The sequence below is a fragment of the Mandrillus leucophaeus genome, unplaced genomic scaffold (genome assembly GCF_000951045.1).
Source record: "Mandrillus leucophaeus isolate KB7577 unplaced genomic scaffold, Mleu.le_1.0 Scaffold753, whole genome shotgun sequence".
In the NCBI taxonomy this organism is placed as follows: domain Eukaryota; kingdom Metazoa; phylum Chordata; class Mammalia; order Primates; family Cercopithecidae; genus Mandrillus; species Mandrillus leucophaeus.
Window position 1 is genome coordinate 723,902 of NW_012108175.1, and position 7,704 is coordinate 731,605.

Genomic DNA, 7,704 nt, shown 5'->3' on the forward strand with positions numbered 1-7,704 from the left:
TCTGCAGAAAAAATGCAATGCAAAACAAACTTTCTTTTCCCACATGTAACCTTCTACTCAGTACCTTGTTTCTATATTCTTTCTTATCTACTCGCCTTCTTGGCGCCTATGAGAGTTCATTAAAAGTTCAGTTGGAGCTACTGTCCTTGAGCCCTGTCTATTCTCAGCATACTGTTTTCAAAGGCCCCTGCAGGTAACCATTGCTCAAATAATGTACACTGTACCCATTAAGTAATTGCTCATCATCCACCCCACCCAAAATATACCATATGAATTTACTTATCTTTTTCTGTATAGTTTTAAATTTTTTTTCTTACACTGGAGATTACAGTTAACATCTTACAATTAACATCTTTGTTGACCAGCCTGGGCAATAAAGTAAGACCCTATCTCAAAAAGTAAACAAACAACAACAAGAACAACACAAAAACAAAAAACAAAGAAACAAAAAACCCCCAAAATGCAGTAACAGGGACTTTTATATTTATCTATGCAGCTACTTTTACCATTGTTATTTATTTGTTTGTATGATTTTGGGTTACTGTCTAGTGTTCTTTCATTTCAGGTTGAACAACTCCCTTATAATTTCTTTTAGGGTAGGTCTGTTAGTGACAAATTCCCTCAGTTTTTTGTTGCCTGGGAATGTCTTAATTTTGCCTTTATTTTTGAAGGACAAAAGTTTTGCTGAATGTAGAATTATTGGTTCATAGTTTTTTTTTTTTTTTCCCCCTCTTTGGCACTTAAAATATATTGTGCCCATCTTCTGAAGTCTATGGTTTCTGAAGAGAAATTGATTTGTTTCTCATTGAAGATCCCTTTTTCATTTGTGGGAAAGTCACTTTTCTCTTGCTGCTTTCAATATTCTCTCTTTGTCTTTGGCTTTTTACACTTTGATCATAACTTGTCTCAGTGTGGATATGTTTTAGCTTTTCCTGCTTGGAGTAAATTATGCTTCTTGGATGTGTAGATTCCTATCTTTCATGATTATTCGAGAAACTTTTGGACATTACTACTTTAAACATTCTTTTGCCCATTCATTTTATGTTCCCTTCTGGAGGTTTCACTATTCAAATGTTGGTATGCCTGATGGTTTCCCTCAGGTCTCTAAGACTCTATTTATTTTTATTTTTTCTTTGTATTTCTGTTCCTCTTACTGCACACTCTTGTTTGACCTATCTTCAACTTTACTGATTATTTCTTATACCAGCCCTAATCTACCATTGAGCTCCTCTAGTGAAGTCTTTATTTCTGTTATTTTACTTTTGTTCTCCAGATTTTGTATTTGTTTCTTTTTAAGAAATGACTTCTCTTTATTGATATTCTTTATTTGTTGAGACTTTGTTCTCCTGGTTTCCTTTTATTTATTTATTTATTTATTTATTTATTTATTTATTTATCCGTGATTACTATAGCTCTTGGAGCTAGATTTTTTTTTTTTTTTTTTGGAGATGGAGTCTTACTCTGTCTGGAGTGCAGTGGCACGATCTTGGCTCACTGCAACCAACCTCCACCTCCTGGGTTCAAGCGATTCTCCTGCCTCAGCCTCCCAAGTAGCTGGGACTACAGGTGCATGCCACCACATCCAGCTATTTTTTTGTATTTTTAGTAGAGATGGAATTTCACTGTGTTAGCCAGGGTCTCAATCTCCTGACATTGTGATCCACCTGCCTCCCAAAGTGCTGGGATTAGAGGGGTGAGCCACCATGCCTGGCCAAAGAGAGGAGATTTAAAGCCTTTGTCCAATGCCTAGCCTTTCTCAGGGAATGTTTCTATTAATTTCTCCTTCTTCTTCTTCTTCTTCTTCTTCTTCTTCTTCTTCTTCTTCTTCTTCTTCTTCTTCTTCTTCTTCTTCTTCTTCTTCTTCTTCTTCTATACTGAGTGCACCTTTGCATGTCTCATAATTTATTGTTGAAATCTGAACATTTTATGTATTATGAAGTGGCAGCACTTGGTGTCAGATTATCCCTGTTCCCCTAAATTTGTTTTGCTGCTTGTTGTTACTTTTTAGTGACTTTTGTAAACCATTTTTTATAAAGCCTGTATTCTTTATGTGTGGCTACTGAAGTCTGCATTCTGTTAGCTTAGTGGACGCTCATATTTTGAAAGCATTTTCTTAAATGCCTGAAACTCACCCCCACAAAATACTCTCCCAGTCTTTGAATATGGACACTGTGTTGGGGTCCTCCTTCAATGCTTTGCTTTGAAGTCTGTTTTATCTGATATTAATGTTTACATAATATGCATTTTTCCCTAATTTTTGCCATACCTTTGTATTTAAGATGAATTTCTTGTAAACCATAATTTTAAACATAATTCCCTCCCCCAAATCTCTCTCTTTTAATTGGTGTATTTAAATGATTTACACATAAGGTAATTATTAATATATTAATGCTTATGTCTGCCACCTTATTATGTGTGCTCTACTAGTTTTCTTTATTTCTCAATTCTTTTATTTGCCTTTTAATTTTTAACATCTTGTTGGTTAAGTAAAATATTTTGGATTACACCTTGATTTATTTATACCATTTTTTTCTTTCTCTTTAAAATATTACCTGCAACCAACTCACACCATATACTGTTTTTGAGTATACCACTTTGCATAGTTTTCTTCATAATTGCTTTAGAGATTACCATATGTATACTAACATATCACTGTGTACTGGTGTCGGATTTTTAATACTAATATGAAATATAGAAACCTTGTTTCTACTTAGGTCATTTTATCCTGTGCATTCAAATAAAATATAACTGTCTTAAATACTTACTGTGCATATATTGAGCACCATATCACATAGTGTTATAATTTTCGCTTCAATCTTCAGATAAGATTTAAAAACTCAGGAGAAGTAGGATTATCTCTTGCTATTACACCTCTTTTTTGTATTCCTATGTTCTTCCTTTTCTGAAGTTCCAAGCCTTCTTCTGTTATAATTTCCTTTCTAAGAAAGTTTAAAGAACTTCTTTTAGCTATTTTTTAAGGATAGATTTGCTAGCAACAAATTCTCTTTATTTTTCTTCATCTGAGAATGTCTCGATTTACCCTTCATTCCTGACAGATATTTTTGCTGGATATACAATTTGTGTTTGACAAGTCCTTTCTTTCAGCACTTAAAATATGTTGTTACTTATTTCTGGCCTTTATGGTTTTAGATGAGAAATACATTTTCGTTTGAATTAGTATCATCCTAGAGGAAATGTGTTGTTTGTCTCTGGCTGCTTTCAAGATGTTTTCTTTATATTTAGTTTTCAGAAGCTAAATATCACGTGTCTTGACATGTGTTTCTTTGGATTTATCCTATTTGCAATTCACTGAACTTCTTGAATCTGTGGGTTTATGTGTTTCACCAAATTTGGGAAGTTTTCAGCCAGTATTTTTTTTGAGTATTCTCTCAGCCATACTCCCCTTTACTTCTGGAACTCTGGTAATAAGAACTTTTATGTCTATATTTTTTATACATTCTCACACGTCCCTTAGGTCCTCTTCTTTTTTAAAAATTCTATTTACCCCCGTTGTTAAGATTGAATAAATTCTATTTATCTGTCTTCAAATTTACTGATTCTATCCTCTGTCATCTCTACTCTACTATTAAGCCCAGCGAGTAATTTAAAAAAATTTGCTTATTGCCTTTTTATGTTCTATAATTTCCATTTGTTATTTTAAAATATAACTTGAATTTCTTTTCTGACGTTTTCTTTTTTTTTCATTTATTTCAAGGAAATTTGTAAGTCCTTATTAAAGTAATTGTATGATGGATACCTTAAAATCCTTGTAAGGCAATTCTAACATCTCTATCAACTCAGTGTTGGCATCTATTGGTTGTCTTTTCTTATTCAAATTGTGGTTTTCCTGGTTGTTGGTATGATGAGTGATTTTTTACTGTATTCCAAACATTCTGGAAATTATACTGTGAGATGTTTAATTACACTTAACATTATTTTAAAGCACATAGTCTCTATGTTGAAGTAGCACAAGAGCTGGATATGTTCAGCTTCCTGTTGGCCTCACTGACACCAGGGAGTATGGAAGTGGAGCGCTGAATCATGCCGCTTTGTTGCTGCATGGTAAAAATGGAAGCTCAGTTTCTAGTTGGACCCTGCTGACAATGGGGAATGGTGGGGGAGTTGTCTTAGTTTAGGTTGCTATAACAAAGTACTATATACTGTGTGGTTTAAAAAAAAAAACAAATGCTCTGAGTGACAAAATTATTAGCAGACAAGTTTGGAATTGCATCTAACATTGAGTCATGAGTAAACTGTCTTTCAGTCCTGGGAGCCATTACATCTGTACAACAAAGGCTTAAACTTTATAACAAAGTACCTTCAAATGGTCTGGTTGTTTACTGTGGAACAACTGCAACAGAAGAAGGAAAGGAAAAGAAAGTCAACATTGACTTTGAACCTTTCAAACCAATTAATACATCATTGTACTTGTGTGACAACAAATTCCATACAGAGGCTCTTATAGCACTACTTTCAGATTATAGCAAATTTGGCTTTATTGTAATAGATGGTAGTGGTGCAGTTTTTGGCATACTCCAAGGAAACACAAGTCCTGCACAAATTCATTGTGGATCTCCCAAAGAAACACGGTAAAGGAGGTCAGTCATCCCTGTGTTTTGCCTCTTTAAGAATGGAAAAGCGATATAACTATGTTTGGAAAGTAGCAGAGACTGCTGTGTAGCTGTTTATTTCTGGAGACAAAGTGAATGTGACTGGTCTAGTTTTAGCTGGATCCGCTAACTTTAAAACTGAACTAAGTCAATCTGATATATTTGATCAAAAGTTGCAATAAAAAGTTTTAAAGTTAGTTTGTATATCCTATGGTGGTGAAAATGGATTCAACTAAGCTATTGAGTTATCTACTGAAGTCCTCTCCAATGTGAAATTCATTCAAGAGAAGAAATTAATAGGACGATAGTTTGATAAAATCAGCCAGGACATGGGCAAGTACTGTTTTGGCATTGAAGATTCGCTAAAGGCTTTGAAAATGGGAGCTGTAGAGATTCTAATAGTCTTTGAAAATCTGGATAATGAGATATGTTCTTCATTGACAAGGCACAGAAGAGGAGAAAATTCTCTAACTCCAGAGAAAGAAAAGGATACATCTCATTTCATAGACAAAAAGACTGGATGGGAACATGAGCTTATTGAGAGCATACCCCTGTTGGAATGGTTTGCTAACAACTATAAAAAATGTGGAGCTACGTTGGAAATTGTCACAGATAAATCACAAGAAATGTCTCAGTTTGTGAAAGGATTTGGTAGAAGTGGAGGTATCTTGTGGTACCAAGTAGATTTCTAGGGAATAGAATGACAGGAGACGATGAATTTTTTTACCTTGGTGACTAGTAGGTAGTCAGCAAAACGTGCCTCACCCTCCAACATCCAACCCAAGGAGCATACCCATGGTCGAATCCAAACATATCCCTGCCTCACAATTGGAACATTTCCGGAATTTAATCCATGAGCATTAGATATTGAAAAGAAAACCGAAACAAAACCAGACCCAATCCTACACTTTGGTTTGTCATGGTGTTAACACAGCAGCCTACAACTAAGTTCCTAAATGCAACTTTGGACTAGTGTAAAAAGGAATCCCAGTTTTCACTTTACTTGGTAGTAAAATTGGTTGCTCTTGTATTTTATGAAAAAAAAAATCTTTTTTTTAACCTTCATACGTAGAAGCAAAAATACTTTAATTGTTGTAAACTTTCAAAAGTTAATAGAAGTGAGATCAGACTGGTTTGTTTCTTATTTTGATTGGAGAAAAATTAAATTATTGCATTTTGCAGTGACCCATTTACATGGCATTCTCAGCTTAGACTGCATAAGAAAAAATATATGTGGTGAAATGTTGGAACCATTTCTCTCTTGGTCTCTGTTTGATGTTGAAAGGGTGAGCTAATAGGAGGCAATTTCAACTTCACTCCCTCACGCTACTCACTCCCCTGCCAGTCTGGCAGTTTCAAGGATGCAAATTGCATTGCAAAATCAAACTGACTCCTGAAGTATTTGGGACAATGCACTGTTTGCTTCCATTTGTTTGGCAGACACATTTGTGCCAGCATTTTGTGAGCCCTTTGAATCAATTGTTTTGACAAGGGTCCTTATAACCTTAGCCTACTAGAAACCAGTTTGGGATGGATATGATGGGGCTTCTGTCTGCTGCCGGGATTGGGAGAAATAAAACATGCAATCTAAGCGGAAATGAAGAAATTTAAAGATGATTTTATTTTGTTAGGGCCAATTATCGTTTAAAGGGAGGTGGGCGTGTTTTCCTTGTGTTGGATGGCATGAAATTATATGAATGTTTTGATTTATTAAACTGAACTGCAAGGTTTTTCACAGAAACGACAGACATGTATAACTACATGTAATTATAAACTCCCAACCTCCTGGTGGGGTTGGGACATCTGTTTCAAATGTGGGACTTACAATCACCTCTCACATGAGAAATTAAGGGCAGGTGGAAAGGGAGAGGACACAGCTCTGGCACCATGGACTTAAGACTATTTTGGATTCAAAAGTTGGCCTGAGACCTTGAAGCTTATGCTTCACATCTGGGCTATAAGTCAGACTTGAACCCAGTTGACATGCATGCCATGCTTGATGTGGTGACAGCTAACAAAGTGTATAGTGTGTGCCCAGTGGTAGCAATGGAAAAAAGTATAATGAATGGACTTTGAAGGACCAAAGTCAATTGATATCACTTCCACACTGACTAGGATAGTGGGGTGCATTTGGTTTTCAAATTGGGTACTTTTAACACTTTAGTGCCTGACTGCTGTTCTTTGCTGACTTGACTTAGTCACTCGTAACTTTATTGATCTGAACCAGCATCTTGTTCCCAGGTTACAGATCTGCCTATCTTTCCAATAATCCTATTTCACTTAAATGGAGTGTGTCTTAAATGTAAAGCTTCTGGTTCTCACACTGTACTCTGAGGTCCAAATGACTGTCTGTTAATGTGTAACCTGATGTCTCAACCCCCATTGAGAGGAGTTGATTCTTTGGTGTTCACCAACATGGGAGACACTTTACTGGAACAAGCTTTTTTTTTTTTTTTTGCTTTGGGCTCTGCTATTTGTTTGTAGAACACCCAAGAGTGAGTAAAAACGCTCTCTTCACAGAAGTATCTTAGGATTTTGCCATTGTAAATGGGTCTGAAGTGATATGACAAGACCAGAGAAATTGGAGGTAAATTTACATTTTTGAATATGCTTGTTGTTTCACATGATACATTTAGAGTATGAGGCTCCTTTTGTAGATTTAATTTTTACTATTTAAGTTTGGAAATGATACCTAACTTTTGTATTTCTTTAATCAATGTGTTCTCTTTGGTGATATATATTGCATGATTTATTGATGTGTGTATTAATATATACTGACATGTATTACACTTACACATACAAACACATAAATAAGAGGGGGTGAAAATTGTAGCCTTTGCATTCTCTATAGCTTCTTCAGAGAGATCCTAAGCAGCAAAATCTTGGTGTTGTAATGTACAGAAATGGAAAAGAATATTAAACCATATTTAAGAATTAAACATGCTTATTTCTCACAGTTCTGGAGGCTGGGAGTCTGAGAAGAGGGTATCAGCCTGGTCGGGTTCTGGTGAGGGCCCTTTTCCAAGTTGTAGACAGTTGACTTCTACTTGTATCCTCACATGGGGAAAGAGAGTGATCTAGTTCTCTGGCCTTT

The 7,704-nt window shown here is 35.5% G+C and overlaps 1 pseudogene; it reads left to right on the plus strand.

The window, feature by feature from the left end:
• LOC105529200 overlaps nucleotides 1-5,302 on the plus strand; it is a 14,890-nt pseudogene extending 9,588 nt beyond the window's left edge.
• The last annotated feature ends 2,402 nt before the right edge of the window (nucleotides 5,303-7,704 follow it).